We start from the raw sequence: 15,409 nt of genomic DNA, 5'->3' as shown, positions 1-15,409 counted from the left end.
GGCTAGCCCTAAAATCAAACTTCATTCATACTCTGGTGGAATAACCCGTGATATCACAGGTTATTGTTCCAATAGGATTTTAGAACCTTTTCCTGTTTATTCTCCTATTTTTCAATCTTAGTTGGTAAATTCTGGTGGTTAGATTTTAAAATAGAAAACTTGATGGTGTATTTTGTCTATTACTTTCTTATTTGAAAAAAATCCTTTAACTGGTAAAAGAGGCTTAAAGTATAGATCTTATTTTACAATATCTTGTCTGATATACTGCTTGGTGTGTTAACAAATATAGTTTAGAGCCTCTCTTATTTTTTCTTTATTTGACAGCCAGTAAGATTTCTGGTACTGTTACATTTATGACTTCATAAATTGGAAATGTGGTCAGAAAGAGAAAACCATTATCACTTAGGAACTCATTCTGCAACAAGATTTTTACCCAAGATTTCATTGGAATTATGGTCTATATGTAGAATCTACCTTGATGGTTTAATGTTGAAATCTGAAGTGAAAGAATTAACTCTGAATGTACTTTTGAAACCTCATTATTTTCATCATAGATTGAGTAATAACAGGCAACATTCTGATTATAGAAACTAGGTAGAAATGATCTCTGTAAACTAAATTGCTAACCTTAGTTTATTTCACTTAGTGTATCCATTGAATGAAATTTTGGTGTGCTGGAAAGTGGCAGTTAAGATACAGCTTAAACATTTTCCCAATATGAATCTGTATTACATTTGTGATTTTTGTGCTAGTGGATATTGAACCTGGTATCTTAAGCATGGTAGATAAGCACTGTCATTAAGCTATATCTCTAATCCTATATATATATATATATATATATATATATATATATATATATATATATATATATATATATCCTTTATATATATATATATATATATATACACAAAGATATATGAACATTTAAAACAGAAGCAACACAGAAGTGTATAGAAGTGAAGTGCATCTCAAAACCTATCAATAATAAAGAACTGTTAAAATTCTGAAGTAGATTTTTATGCCTTCTTTATTTCCATACACAAAATAGTCCTCAGACATATATACAAACACACACATAAATAGAATCAAAATACAGATGTTTGTAATTTACAATTTTACTCACAAGCCTGAAATGTGGTTGTCTCATGTCTGTAAAGAAGAATCACTTTAAAAACACTATGAAATAATCTTTTATAGAAAATACAATAATATAACTAGTGTGGAACACTGTTTCTAGTTTTTCACCATTGTGAGAAATACTGCCATTAACTAATGTGTATATATTTGGGTTTTTGTGAGTAGTGTAAATTGCTATGGTGAATTTGCTTGGAGGGAGGAAAACACATTTAATATTTCTAAATTTAATAGTATTGGAAAGAGTGTATCTATTATGACCAATGCATAGGAAAGGCAGTAGAGAGGATAATGCCTACTATTATAGAAACTGAAATAAAGAAGTCCATGAATGAATTTGTGCTGTTTCTAAAAGCTATTCTGACTCCTGTATTCCAATGTTAGAGTCTGTATTCCAATGTTAGTCTCTGTATTCCAATGTTAGACAAGATTTCCTGATACACAGGAAATGAAACTAATATGTAAATGTAGTATAGGTAGAAAGACTAGAAAAGATTTTTGTTGGAGTAAGACAACTGCATAACTTGTTTGCATTCAGTCCTCTTCTCTTACTCTGAGATGATCTTGTGGAATCTGAGATTACACTTGAGGTACTATAGGATTTGTGAGGTTCTCCATGAGTTCCTCACATATTCTATCTGATTGCTTCACTGTTGTTTTATTTCCATGTGAAGAAGCTAGTAGCCTTTACTGTATTCATTTCCTTCTCTTCTTTCTTCTGCCTGTGTTAGCTGAAAAATACTCTGAAATGTTGAATGAGAAGTTGGAGTAGAGTTAGAGTTGAGAAACTAGGTTTGAGAGTCTCTATTATAGCAGCATTGACAACAAGAAAAACAAATTAGAGAACTAAGGGATCATCGCTGGTTTGTCTTTTGCTTTCTGAAGGTCTGATGTAAAACACATCTGCATTGTGTAATGTGTTTTTTAGATCCAGGCTCTTTCTTTTGTGGTTTCCAGGGTTGTACTCTAAAATGCCTCAGCTTAGAAGAGAGACTCATTTTCTACTGATTATAATTTGTTCTGCTTTCAGTCCATGTTCACATGATATTAGCCTTATTACATGGAGACAAGAAAAGTGAGTCAGCACACAGTAAGTATAACTGTATGTAGAAATCAGGCCTGGAGTCACTTCACATCTCTACGGCTAACTGCTGTGTCAACTTGACAAGATTGTCAATAATTTAGTATCTTAGTTTTCTTGTTTATAAAATAAGGATAAGAATATGACTTTTCAGGCCTGGGAAGGTGGCTCAGTGGTAGAGCGCTTGCCTTGCATGCTTGAGGCCTTGGGCTCAATTCCTCAGCACCACATAAGCAAAAAGAAAAAGGCTTGAAGTGGAGCTGTGGCTCAAGTGGTAGAGCGCTAGCCTTGACCTGAAGAGCTAAGGGACAGCGTCCAGGCCCAGAGTTCAGGCCCATGACCGGACCCCCCCCCCAAAAAAAAAGAATATGTCTTTTCAGCAAAAGATTATTTCATAGTTTTTCAAAGTTATTCTTATTTACTGACATGAAACAACAACTGCATTTCAGGTTGCTGAATAAGTGACTATATGTAAAGGCACATAGCACATTCTTTTTTTGGGGGGATGGGGGGTGTTCTGATTGTGGGGCCTGAACTTGGGGCCTGGATTGCTGTCCCTCAGCTCTTCAGCTCAAGGCTAGTGCTCTACCATTTGAGCCACAGCACCACTTCCAGCTTTTTTCTTTTTGCTTATGTGGTGCTTAGGAGTCGAATCCAGCGCCTCATGCATGGAAGGCAAGCGCTCTACCACTGAGCCACCGTCCCAGCCCCCATAGCATATTCTTAAGAAGTGAACCCAGGCTCTGGGGGCTCACATGTATAAGCTTAGCTGCTCAAGAGGGGTTTGGAGTAGGAAAATCAGTGAGATTCTTACCTTCAACTAATCAGAAAAATGTTGGAAGTGAAGGTATGGTCAACTGAGAACTTGAGAATTCCAAGCCATGAGTTGAAACTCAGTTCTAGCACAGGAAAAAAAGAGATAGATTCTAGTATTAGTGGTAGTTGCACTGGGAATAGAATCATCAATCATGGCTATTGACATGAAAAATACAGAGAATACCTTTAATTGGTACAAAGAATGTGTATAGGAATTTGAGAGAATCAGCTTACTTTCAGTAAAGTTGAAAAAGTAACAATTCATGAAGAAAAATGCATTTGAGTAGGGTCCTAAAAAATGTGTTCCTTTTCCACTAAATCTGTGAAGAAAAATGCAATTTGCAGAATAGGGTGCCAGAGGGAACAAGGATATTGCTGAAGAAATTTGGTGAAATTTGACCTGAAATGCAGTGCCAATTAAGACAAATAGCAAGCTGATAAAAGTTATAAATGAGGGCTAGGGACTTGGCTCAGTATTGAGTGCTTGTTTAGCAATTACAAGAAGTTAATTCCAGCATCATGCACAGAAATCTTAAAATTGAGTAGTCTATGATTTATAAATAAATGACTGTGGTTCTTGTTTTGCTGTATGGGGAATGTGCTGTTCAGATGGGAGAGAACCTTGCCCAGGCCAGTGAGGAGCTGTTCAAAATTTGACCTCCTCTATCCTGAACAGGGAAGTGAAGAAGCTTTGAAGGGGGAGTTTATAGTTTCCTGACACTTTGAAGCACATGGATAGATTTATTTCTACTTCCTCTAAGGGAGAACTTCTCCTAACTCATTTTTCAGGACATAAGGAGTTAGAAATTACCCTGCTTATGGAACCAGACTTATTCTCACTTTTTATTTATTTCAGAGCCCAGTTTCTGACATTTGTATTTGCTCTTTATTTGAGGGCTTGTGAAATCTTATCTCTTTGGTTTGCTTGACTTAATCGCCCATTTTAGAACATGGATCTGCTTTTTCCCCCTGATTTTGAGGCTTCCTATGGAAGTTGACTCCTGCCTCATGGAACCTCTAGTCAAACAAAGCCCTGGATTCTCTTTTTAGCTTGATCCCAGGAGAACCTCAAGCGATGGAACTGTGGGATAATCTTTAAATGGGACAGACCAACTGTATCCAAATTTGTGTTTGTCAGCGAATGCTTGAATGACCTCATCTAGAACACTCAGTGTCTGTATATCTCAGACTGTCTTATTTGAAAATTGATTATAATAATCATAGTACCAGCCTCATGAGGTTATTGTTAGGATTTAATTGAGTAAAACTATGTCTAGAAAATCATTTCTTAATAATGTTAATGTGTTAGAATTTATTATCTATTGTAAGGGGTTCCTGTGGGTACAAGAAGATCAACATTAATTTGACCTAGGGGAGCAAAGAAGACCTCTAAAGAGATAATGATCTTTGAACATAAATTTGATCAACAGATCATTTCCTAAGGGATGCAATGAAGGGAAGGCAATCCAAGAAGAGAGAAAGCTGATGAAATGGTTCAGGTATGAAAAATTTAAGAAGTGTATTATGTGTGGAGCTCTGGATAAATTGTGGAAATGGGGTGAGGATGGAGAAGTTAGGGCAAATGATGTAGCTGAAGAGGGTGGGACAAAGGGAAACTGGGAAGGATTTTCAGGTTAAACCAGTGATTTGTAGTTTAGTTCTGGAGAAGCAGGATGCTAGTGACATTATTTAGGTAGGGAAATAACCATGATGAGGTTTGTAAGGTTCCCCTGGTTACAGTGTGAAAGATCGATTGCATTGAGCTTGAATGTTGGCAGGGAGTCACATTTAAGGAGTTATTTCATTTACTCATGGAGATAAATTAATGTGAGTTCTGTACAGTGGGTCATTAATATCACCTATGCTTTCTTTCCTTTGTTGTGGTGATAATTGCAATTCTCATACATTGCTTTTGTTCCACGTAGTCATTAGTCATTAGTTGACTTGAAAACCTTTATGCAAGCAAAGGATTTTAAAGTGTTGAAATGTATTTGACATGGTACTGAAGCTTTAATTGTGGCTATGATTCAAATCACCCCAGAATTAAGTCCATCCTTTGCTTTACTTGTCCCACCATTAGTAGTATCTCCGGGTGAGTGACCTCTTGGCATTTTTCTGCATGTGTTGGTTGGATTTAGACAGATTTCATTAAACATTTCGTTTTACTTGGCTTGCTTCAGGGTAAAGTCCAAAAGAACTCTCGATATTTGTTCCTTCCCCCCCTCTTCAGCTAACCTATGATTATTTTCTCAAATGGATCCTTTCACACATAGAGTCATTTAAAGAATTTTACCATCTTTTGATTCTATCAGTCTATCAAAAACTTTGTACAAGCTCTAAACAAGTCTGGAATTTGAAGTTACATGTCCTGTCAAAACATTTTTTTTATTTATAAACTCATTTTTCTTTGCTGTGTACTTCTGAAAAAATAGCATTAGCTCTCTATGGTTTTAGAAATTCCTTTTCTTTCAGAACAGCTAGGAAAAAACTACAAATAATAAAACAAAATAATCTGTAACAGACTGTTTTTTTTTTAATAAAAGGGGGGGGGAACCTCATTTCAGAGAGGTAAGGTTGGTCAAGCATTTTAGGTAATGAGAAAGGGAATTTTTCTTAGCCAAACAGAAATGAGGGTTTTAGTGCTTTTAAGGGACTTCCAGAAAGTATTGGTGACTCCTCTTCGTTTTGATGTCTTTTCTGAGTCTCTCTGAATATGTTAGAAAGATCCAAGTAATTAAAGATCTTCAGTGTCTCAGATGATAAGGATTATCACTAAACTTTCTTTTTCCCACCTATATTGCCAACTTCTTTTAGAAAAGAAATAGTATGTGCATCTAACCTTTAGAGGGTCTTAAAGGAATAGGAGGGATTTCTTCACAAATCTGGACAAATTTAAAATACGAAATACAAAGCTCTATGGAATATTACTGGGATAAATGTATAACTAAAGAAAAGAAGTAAAAATTTCCCCACGTTTCTGTAGGTCAGTGAAATGTTAATAAATGTTGAGGGTAGCCTGTGGAAAGTTAATATGGTTAGGTGAGTTAAGGAATGTTCTACCCATCTTAAACAGAAAGCTAATGAGGATTATAGACAAAGAGGATTATAGATACCCAAAAGGAATAGATTTTCTGCTTATTTGACCACACAATGTTTTTCATGGGGTAGGTCAGAGGACCAGAACTCCTCATTTGGAGCACTAAGAAAATGTTTGGGTACATAAAACTAACATGTTTTAACATTAGAAGTTAAGAGTTTTCAGGCATAAATTCTAGTTGAAATCAAATACAGTGGGATACTGCAAAGCCATTGAAATTCAGGTTATTTTTAAGACATAAAAAATGAATATTCTTGGGCTGGGAAGGTGGCTCAGTGGTAGAGCACTTGCCTTGCATGCATGAGGCCCTGGGTTCGATTCCTCAGCACTACATAAGCAAAAAGAAAAAAGACAGAAGTGGCGCTGTGGCTCAAGTGGTAGAGTGCTAGCTTTGAGCTGAAGAGCTGAGGGACCGTGCCCAGGCCTAGAGTTCAGGCCCCATGACCAGATTCCCCCCACCAAAAAAAATGAATAATCTTGGGGGACTTACTGGCTCTGAATTGCTGTGGATGGCTTTAGGATATATTGTACTCTGACTCTTCCCATCACACTTTAACTAGACCTTACTTGCTTGGCACAGAGCATGAAGACTTTATGCTGGTTGTTGAGTATTTATCAACGACTTCTAGAATCTTACCAAAAATCATATGTGTCTTCTGAAATTGAACATGACATTGTAATCATTAATATGATTTACATGATGAAGTTAATAATAGAACTAATTTTATTTCTATATATGTTGACATACTCTGCTAATTCATAGATTAATTCCAAAGAAGGTGTACATAGTTTTGTTAGATTAACAATATGTGACTAAATTTAGAATTTCAAAGGCTAATAGAGTCTTAATATTAAGATCCATAGCAGTTGAAAGCTACTTATTATTGTATTTTTAAAAATAGTATTTTTAGACATATATAATGGACTTTTAGAAAAGGCAAAAACCACAGAAAACCAATGTTTTCTAAAACACACACACACACACACACACACACACACACGAATGTTTTACCTATTTATGCAAATCTAACTCCGTAAGTTTAAATAGTGACTTACTTATATTTTTAATGCTGGATTACGGAATTTGAATTTCAAGAAATTTGAACAGGATGAAATGACTAAATTTTGTAGAGGTAAATGTTATATTCTCTATTTAGAACTGTTAACTATCTCACTCACTGTGGAGCAGAATAATTTTACTTAGCACCAAGTATCAAAAATATCCTGGGCTTACCCATACAGTAAATGTGCACTCAAGTTACAAAAATGAGTCTAATAGGTGAAAGGGATGGCATCAGGTTCAACCCAACAATAGCTTTTAGTGAAGAAGTATAAGGTTGTCTCAGAATATTCAGAGGAATGAAATCAAGATAGGAAGAAATTTCCTATTGTGCTATAGGAAACGAAGCTAAAATTTTATGTTTTCTGAAACTCTAGGAAAACAAAGTTATAGAACACGATATATGCTTCAAATGGCAAGATTCAATCAGTAGATAGAAGCTCTCAGGGAATGGATTATATAGCTCTTTCAAAATAGTCTGACACTAGAACATTGAGGAAGTAATTAGGTTGGCAAAAGATTAGAGATTTCCCTGATATTATTGCTTCCATAGTGTGTAGTTCAATTTTAGGAAAATGTATTGAACATCTATAACATCTCTTCTAAATTTATGATTATAGGCTCGTAAACGTAGAATTAGGTGCATTAACTAATAGTTTTAATTAGGTGACAATCAAAGGACAAGGGAAAATTTTGGAAGGAACTTGGAAATAGTACTGAGGAGAAATGAAACAAAATATTATTAAAATGAGTTTTAAGAGTTTTCTTGAGCATAGTCTGACCTTGCTGTGGAATTTTCTTGAGAGCTATTTGCCTACTTTATGGATATCCACCAATGTGCAGCCATGGGTAAGGTTTTGAGGATAGATGTGTTTGAAATGGGATACATGAAGAAAAGTCTAACTACAGGACTATTAACACCATCTCTTATTTGTATACGCATCCTATGTGCCTTCTATATGTAACACCTAGGATATTATAGTAGTGAAATAATTCAGTGAGACTGTAAGAATTTCTTGTATGCCAGAAAAGTTCTACACTGAAATTGGCTTTGTCTTCTAGAGTAGTGTAGACAATAGTTTTCACTCATAATTTCTTTTGGGGGGGAGGAGAGGGTCCGGTCATGGGACCTGAACTCTGGGCCTGGACGCTGTCCCTCAACTCTTCAGCTCAAGGCTACTGCTCTACCACTTGAGCCACAGTGCCACTTCCGGCTTTTTTCTTTTTGCTTATGTGGTGCTGAGGAATCGAACACAGGGCCTCATGAATGCAAGGCAAGTGCTCTACCACTGAGCCACCTTCCCAGCCCCTTCACTCATAATTTCTTTGAGGTTGATTTTAATTCGTTTCATTAATCCGTCATTCTAAAAGGAAGGATTTTCTTTCTTCAATTGAGATATGTCACAGTGCTCTAATTTACTTGGTTTTTTATTAACTTGTGAAGAAAGAGGGCAAACAAATGTTTCAATATTAGTTTCAATAGTTAAACATTATTAAACTGGTTGCATTAATTTACATTCATTAATAGCAAATGCTTTTATTGCAAGCCATGCATTTTCTAATTAGGAATCTGAGGTTAATATGTTACTTAGGACTTAGGTAGGGATTTTAAATTTTATTAACTGCTTAATTCATCCTATTCTCTGGCTACAGTTGCCTTTCAAAGGTTTAGAACCAGAAGCTGTGACTGTTTTCTATGGAGGGACACTAGTCACTCACCTACTTAGAACGTCGAATAGAACTGTTTTCTATTGTGGTTGGAACAGTGTTGGCCTTTGATGCTGACATTACTGTGACCTTTGGAAATCATGTTAAGTGAGGTAAGGCAAGAACAAAAAAGCAAATGCTGCATAATCTCACTCGTGGTAGGACTTAAATGTTCAGAAATTGAGAATAGAACAGTGATTTTATAAGAAATAGAAGTTAGGAATGGGAATGGAGAGATGGAAAAATATTGCTCCGTATGTAGAGAGTTATAATTCAGTAGAAGTAACTTGTAGTGTTCATGGTAGACTGACTACGGAAATATATACATGTTTCCAAAAGAGCAATGAGAGGAGTTTGATTGCTTTAACAGAAAGAAAGTATAACTATTTGAGGATATAGGGTTACTCTCATTGTTGGCATACAGAAAAGCCACGGAATTTTGAGGGTTAATTTATATACCTTTCCATTTTGCCAAAGTTTCAGATCAGCTCGAATAACTTGAGGGTGGAGTCTAGGGGATTATTTAAATACAAGATCATGTCATCTACTAAGAGGAAGAGTTTTTCTATTTAGATCCCCTTAAAGTTTGCATCTTGTTTTATTGTTCTAGCTAGGTATTCTAATATTATACTGAAGAGGAATGGAGAGAGTGGACAATCTGTCTCCTTCCTGAAATTTGAGGAAATGGCTTTACTTTTGCCATTAAGTATAATACTAGTTATAGTATAAGTTATAATGTAAGTTTGTCATACACAGCTTTTCTTATATTGAGGAATGTTCATTCCATGGATTCCTAGTTTCTGCAGAGCTTTCTTAATAAAGTGGTGTTGGATCTTGTCAAATCTTTTTTCTGCATCTATTGAGATTACTATGTAATTCTTATCCTTGCTCCTGTTGATGTGATGTATTACATTTATTGTTTTGTGTATATTGAACCAACTTTGCATCCATGGAATGAATCCTGTTTGATCATAGTGTATGATTTTTTTGATGAATTGTTGAAGTTGATTGGCCAGGATTTTGTAGTTTTGCATTAATGGTCATCTGAGAAATGGGTCTTGAGTTCTGTTTCTTTGATGATTCCCTGTCTGTTTTGAGGATGAGGGTTGTGCAGGCTTCCTAGAATGAGATTAGTAGTGAACTTTCATTTGCATTGAAGAGTTGGAGTAGTATCAATTGAGTTCTGCTTCAAAGGCCTTGTAGAATTCAGCTGTGAATGCATCTAGTCCTGGACTTTTCTCTTACTCTCCAGTTTTGAATTTATTTATTTTTAACATCCTGCAGCATGGAGAGCTGCTGCTGCCATGCCGCAGAGGGTGGGGCCACCTCTGGCTCTGTTTACTCTGTGAAGAAAGTTGCCCTGCCTTGGATGGTCCTTCCCCCATCTGGAAAGGTCAACTTTCCCCAGTATGGAGCTGAGTGCCAGTGGTTGGGTTGCTTTGCACTGTTGAATGGCTCAGCAGTGTCTAATTCTAAGGCCTGAGGTATCTACTGGCTGCCCTGGCTCCGTCTTTGCCAATATGAAAGATGACATTCTTCTGGGATGATAGGGGAAGAGCTACCTTCCAAACTCTGTTTTGTGAGAAGGAATGGGAATGCCTTTTTGGGTACTTACCTTCCCTTGGTTTTTCAGGCTATCTGTGATCTGCGTCCATCTGTGGTCAGCAGGATGAAGATTTTTGCTCCTGGTAAATTCAGACTGGTAGTGAATAGAAGCTGCTTGCACTCTGTTTCTGTCACCTTTTCCTCAGGCTCGGTCTACTGTTATGTTGGCAGCCACAGCCACTGCCACCTCGGTCACTGGTGTATGCTCAAATCTGCCTCCTTAAACAGGCTGCCTGAAATTTTCCTCTCTGGCCAAACTCTCTGTACTATGATGGCTCACTTGGGTGACTCTGAGCCTTGGATTTTTCACTGGAACACTAAAACTGGTTTCTTCATGATATCTCAGTTAGCTCCTAGGTGCGCCTCTGCAATCTTTGAAGTCCAAATTTTTTTTTAATTTTTTTATTGTGAAAATACTGTACAGAGGGGTTACAATTACATGGGTAAGATAGTGAGTACATTTCTTATCAATCATTGTAGCCTCCTCCTTTGTTTACCTTTCCCATCCATACCCATCCTCTCTCTCCCCCCAATTCTCCCCCCCCCCAAGTTGTAAAGTTCGTTTTCTACATGACGACTTGTACTTCTCATTGTTGCAACAGGTCCACCTGTATCCTTATTTAAACAACTTGTTTTTCCCCTTCCCCTCCACAAACTATACCGACATCAAATACAGTGAAAGCAGGGTTTATACTGTGGGGGAGGGACATACAAAGCAACAAAGAAATAATCTTATATATGCATTAGAAACAAATGGATGAAAGAAAAAAACATTAAAATACATATCTAAGGGTTCATTTTCCTCACATCATATTATCTGACCTTTTCTGCTTCACTCATACATATACTAGATATTACAAATAAGGGAAACCATGGGACCTATGTTTTTTTGGGCTTGGCTTACTTCACTTAATATAAGTTTTTTCCAAGTCTTTCCATTTCCTAACAAATGGGGCAATGCCATTCTTTCCGATGGAGGCATAGAATTCCATTGTGTATATATACCACATTTTCTTGATCCATTCCTCTGCTGAGGGGCATCTGGGTTGGTTCCATATCTTAGCTATGGTAAATAATGTTGCAATAAACATAGTTGTGCTGGTAGCTTTAGTGTGGTCTTGTTTGTGAGCATTTGGGTAAATGCCCAAATGTGGGATTGCTGGGTCATAGGGGAGCTCTATGTGAAGTCTTTTGAGGAACCTCCATACTGCTTTTCAAAGTGGTTGAACAAGCTTACACTCCCACCAACAATGCAGTATGGTTCGCTTCTGTCCACATCCCCTCTAGCATCTGTTGTTGTTAGAGTTCTTGATTTTTGCCATTTTAACTGGAGTGAGGAGAAAACCAGCAAGACCACAAAAAAGGCCAAGACACTGCACCCAAACTGAGAATCCAAGAACCATCGGAAGAACCCAGTTTTTGCAGCCCCCAAGAAGGTGGATAACATGGCAGGAACTCCCAAATACCTCTCAGTCCTATCTATCAACATTAACGGACTTAACGATCCAATTAAGTGACATAGACTGTCTAGTTGGATTAAAAAACAAGATCCTTCTATCTGCTGCCTTCAGGAGTCACATCTTGCCCATAAAAACAAACACATTTTCAATGTTAAAGGCTGGAGAAAAATCTACCAAGCAAACGGCCCCCATAAACAGGCGGGAGTTGCAATCCTAATATCAGATAAAATAGACTTAAAATTAAAATTTGTGAGAAGAGATAAAGAAGGTTGCCACATACTAATTAAGGGATCTCTCCTTCAGGAGGATATTACAATTTTAAATATCTATATGCCAAACAACGGAGCACCCAAATTTATCCAAGAAACACTACTTTCCCTCAAATCCCACATAGATCCAAAGACATTAATTGTTGGGGATTTTAACACACCACTCTCCTCACTAGATAGATCAACTTGGCAAACACTCAACAGAGAAACCACAGATCTAAACAACTGCATAGATCAACTAGATTTAACAGACATCTAACAAATATTTCACCCAACCGCATCAGAATACACGTTTTTCTCAGCAGCACATGGAACGTTTTCTAAAATAGACCACATTTTAGGCTACAAAGCAAACTTGTCTAAATTCAGAAACATTGAAGTTATTCCTTGCATTCTCTCAGACCACAAGGGAATAAAATTAGAACTCAACACCAAAAGCCACCAAAGAAAGTCCGGTAACACATGGATGTTGAACAACACACTGCTGAATCATGAGTGGGTCATGGAAGAGATTAGAAAGGAAATTCACAGGTTAATGCTATTCAACAAAAATGAGCACACAAATTACCAGCTCTTCTGGGACACAGGAAAGGCAGTACTCAGAGGCAAGTTTATAGCTCTGAGTTCCTACATCAACAAATTGGAGAGATCTGAAACCAACAATTTAATGAGACATCTGAACCTCCTTGAAAAAGAGCAGCAAGATAATCCCCAATCCAGTAGACAGAAAGAAATAATTAAAATTAAATTAGAATTAAATGAATTAGAATCCAAAAAAACTATAGAAAGAATCAACAAAACAAAGAGTTGGTTCTTCAAAAAAATTAACAAAATTGAAGTCTAAACATTTTTTTTGATTAAAAAGCAACTTCAGGAGAAGATATAGATGTATGAATATATGTATATGTATATATGTGTGTATACATGTATATATGTGTATATACACACATGTTTATGTATGTATGCACATATACACACGTTTATGCATGCATGTATATATGTATATAACATATATCCATGTATGTATAACATATATACATGTATATAACACATGCAACATATATGTAGATATACATACATAATATATAACATGTATATACATGCATATGTTGTATATGTATACATGTATATGTATATGTATGTATATATATGGAAGTGGTGCTGTAGCTCAAGTGGTAGAGTGCTATCCTTGAGCTGAAGAGCTGAGGGACAATGCCCAGGCCCAGAGTTCAAGCCCCACGACCGACCAAAAAAAAAAGAAAGAAAGTAAAAATGACTTGTACATTTACAGGACACTCACAGTCTGCAGTTTATGTTTATATATATCGAAATCCCCTTCTGAGAATATAGTGAAAGAACCAAGATATGGGAATTTAGTTTTCTTCTTTCTTCTGTTAGATAATATAGTAGCTTTCAAGTCTCTTACAGTTCAGAATACTCTGAATAAGTGAGAGAACATCTAAAGATAAAAATTACTAGAATGAAAGCAACTGGTTTTTCAATGTGTGTGTGTGTAAGTGTGTGTACTTGTGCACATAGTGGTGTGTATCATGCATTAAGCATGTTAGAAAGTACAGACATAGCTGGTGCTTGGACAGCAAGCCTTCTGACCTCTGAAATAACAGTGTTGCTGTGTTCGTTCACCTGACAAACTTCCTTCTGTTTGGTTTAAGAATAAGCACCTTGCTAGATTCGTTTAGGTCTTTCCATGTCACCTAGCTGTTTAATTTGTATCACTGGCTAAATGTCACGCTGAGCTGCTGAAACCTGCCTGTGTTGCATTACATTCTGTACCCTTTCATTCCATATACCTAGTTTATAAGTGGTTAGTAAATTTCAGGTACTACTGATTCATTCTGTGCAGCCAGAGGTGAAAAGTTTAAACTCTGGAATCTTTGTGAAATAGATGGTCATTCAAAAGGCAGTTTTAAATCTTTTATGCAAAGCTAAAAGATTAAGCCATTACTAGAATAGCATAAAATTGATAAAGGACCTCCCCAAACTGTAGTAAATAGCTTTTTCACTGTTTTATGATATAGGCGACTCTGAGTTCCTGTGTGTAGCCTGTGCTGACCTGGTAGATAGGTAAACATTTATTACTGGGTTTTTTTTCAGTTCCAATTAGGATGAAGAGACATTGATCTGTTAAGTTTATCTTAACCTGTCAAGTCTCCAGCTGACAAAGATATATCTGGATGGAAACTCTTTCCTCTGTTTATGTGAAGTTCTCACTTTGCATATTCTATAAACCAATACAGTCAACCCTATGTCACTTAGTTCCTGTTTCTTCTCTTTTTATTTTTATTTTTATTTTATTTTATTTGAGAACATACTGTACAGAGGGGCTACAATTACATGGGCAGGATAATGCATACATTTCTTACCAAGCATTGCAGCCTCCTCCTTTGTTTACCCTTCACCTCCCTTCCCCGCCTCCCCCCTCCCCCCACCCAATTATACCCCCCTCCCCCCACCCAATTATACCCCCCTCCCCCCCACACCGACATTGTAAAGCTGGTTTTGACATGACATTTTGTACTTCTCATTGTTGCAACAGGTCCACCTGAATCCTTAAACGACTTGTTTGTCCCCATCTCCTCCACATGTTATACTGACATCAAATATAGTGAAAGCGGGGGTTACACTGTGGGGGAGGGACATACAAAGCAACAAAGAAATAATCTTATAAATGCGTTAGAAACACATGCATGAAAGAAACGAAAACATTAAAATACATATTTAAGGGTTCATTTTCCTAACATCACATTATCTGACCTTTTCCGCTTGACTCATACCTATACTAGATATTGCAAATAAGGGAAACCATGGGACCTATGCTTCTTTGGGCCTGGCTTACTTCACTTAATATAATTTTTTCCAAACCTTTCAATTTCCTAACAAATGGGGAAATGTCATTCTTTCTGATGGAGGCATAGAATTCCATTGTGTATATATACCACATTTTCTTGATCCATTCATCTACTGAGGGGCATCTGGGTTGGTTCCATAACTTAGCTATGGTAAATAATGCTGCAATAAACATAGTTGTGCTGGTAGCTTTAGTGTGGTCTTGTTTGTAAACATTTGGGTAAATGCCCAAAAGTGGGATTGCTGGATCATAGGGGAGATCTATGTGAAGTCTTTTGAGGAACCTCCATACTGCTTTCCAAAGTGGTTGAA

General features: G+C 36.7%; 2 long non-coding RNA genes across 16 annotated transcripts in view; one reads left to right on the top strand and one right to left on the bottom strand.

Annotated features, from left to right (window-relative positions):
* Nucleotides 1–1,265: 1,265 nt before the first annotated feature.
* On the bottom strand, nucleotides 1,266–10,762 carry LOC138829527 (uncharacterized). The gene is made up of 3 exons (XR_011372665.1): nucleotides 10,511–10,762; nucleotides 3,030–3,114; nucleotides 1,266–1,877 (listed from the first exon to the last, which is right to left on the bottom strand). It is a non-coding gene; the product is annotated as an uncharacterized lncRNA (long non-coding RNA).
* LOC138829525 (uncharacterized) overlaps nucleotides 8,835–15,409 on the top strand; it is a 43,532-nt gene continuing 36,957 nt past the window's right edge. For 14 of the 15 annotated variants that reach the window (XR_011372663.1, XR_011372660.1, XR_011372658.1 and 11 more), the window contains exon 1: nucleotides 8,835–9,008. This is a non-coding gene — a long non-coding RNA (uncharacterized lncRNA). Of the gene's footprint in view, nucleotides 9,009–10,528; nucleotides 10,584–15,409 lie in introns of all 15 variants that reach the window. The other variant, XR_011372655.1, reaches the window with a different exon arrangement.

Source organism: Dipodomys merriami, unplaced genomic scaffold, assembly GCF_024711535.1.
Source record: "Dipodomys merriami isolate MVZ:Mamm:240054 unplaced genomic scaffold, mDipMer1.0.p SCAF_1734, whole genome shotgun sequence".
NCBI classification, from domain to species: Eukaryota; Metazoa; Chordata; class Mammalia; order Rodentia; family Heteromyidae; genus Dipodomys; species Dipodomys merriami.
This window is presented reverse-complemented; position numbering and strand designations above follow the sequence as displayed.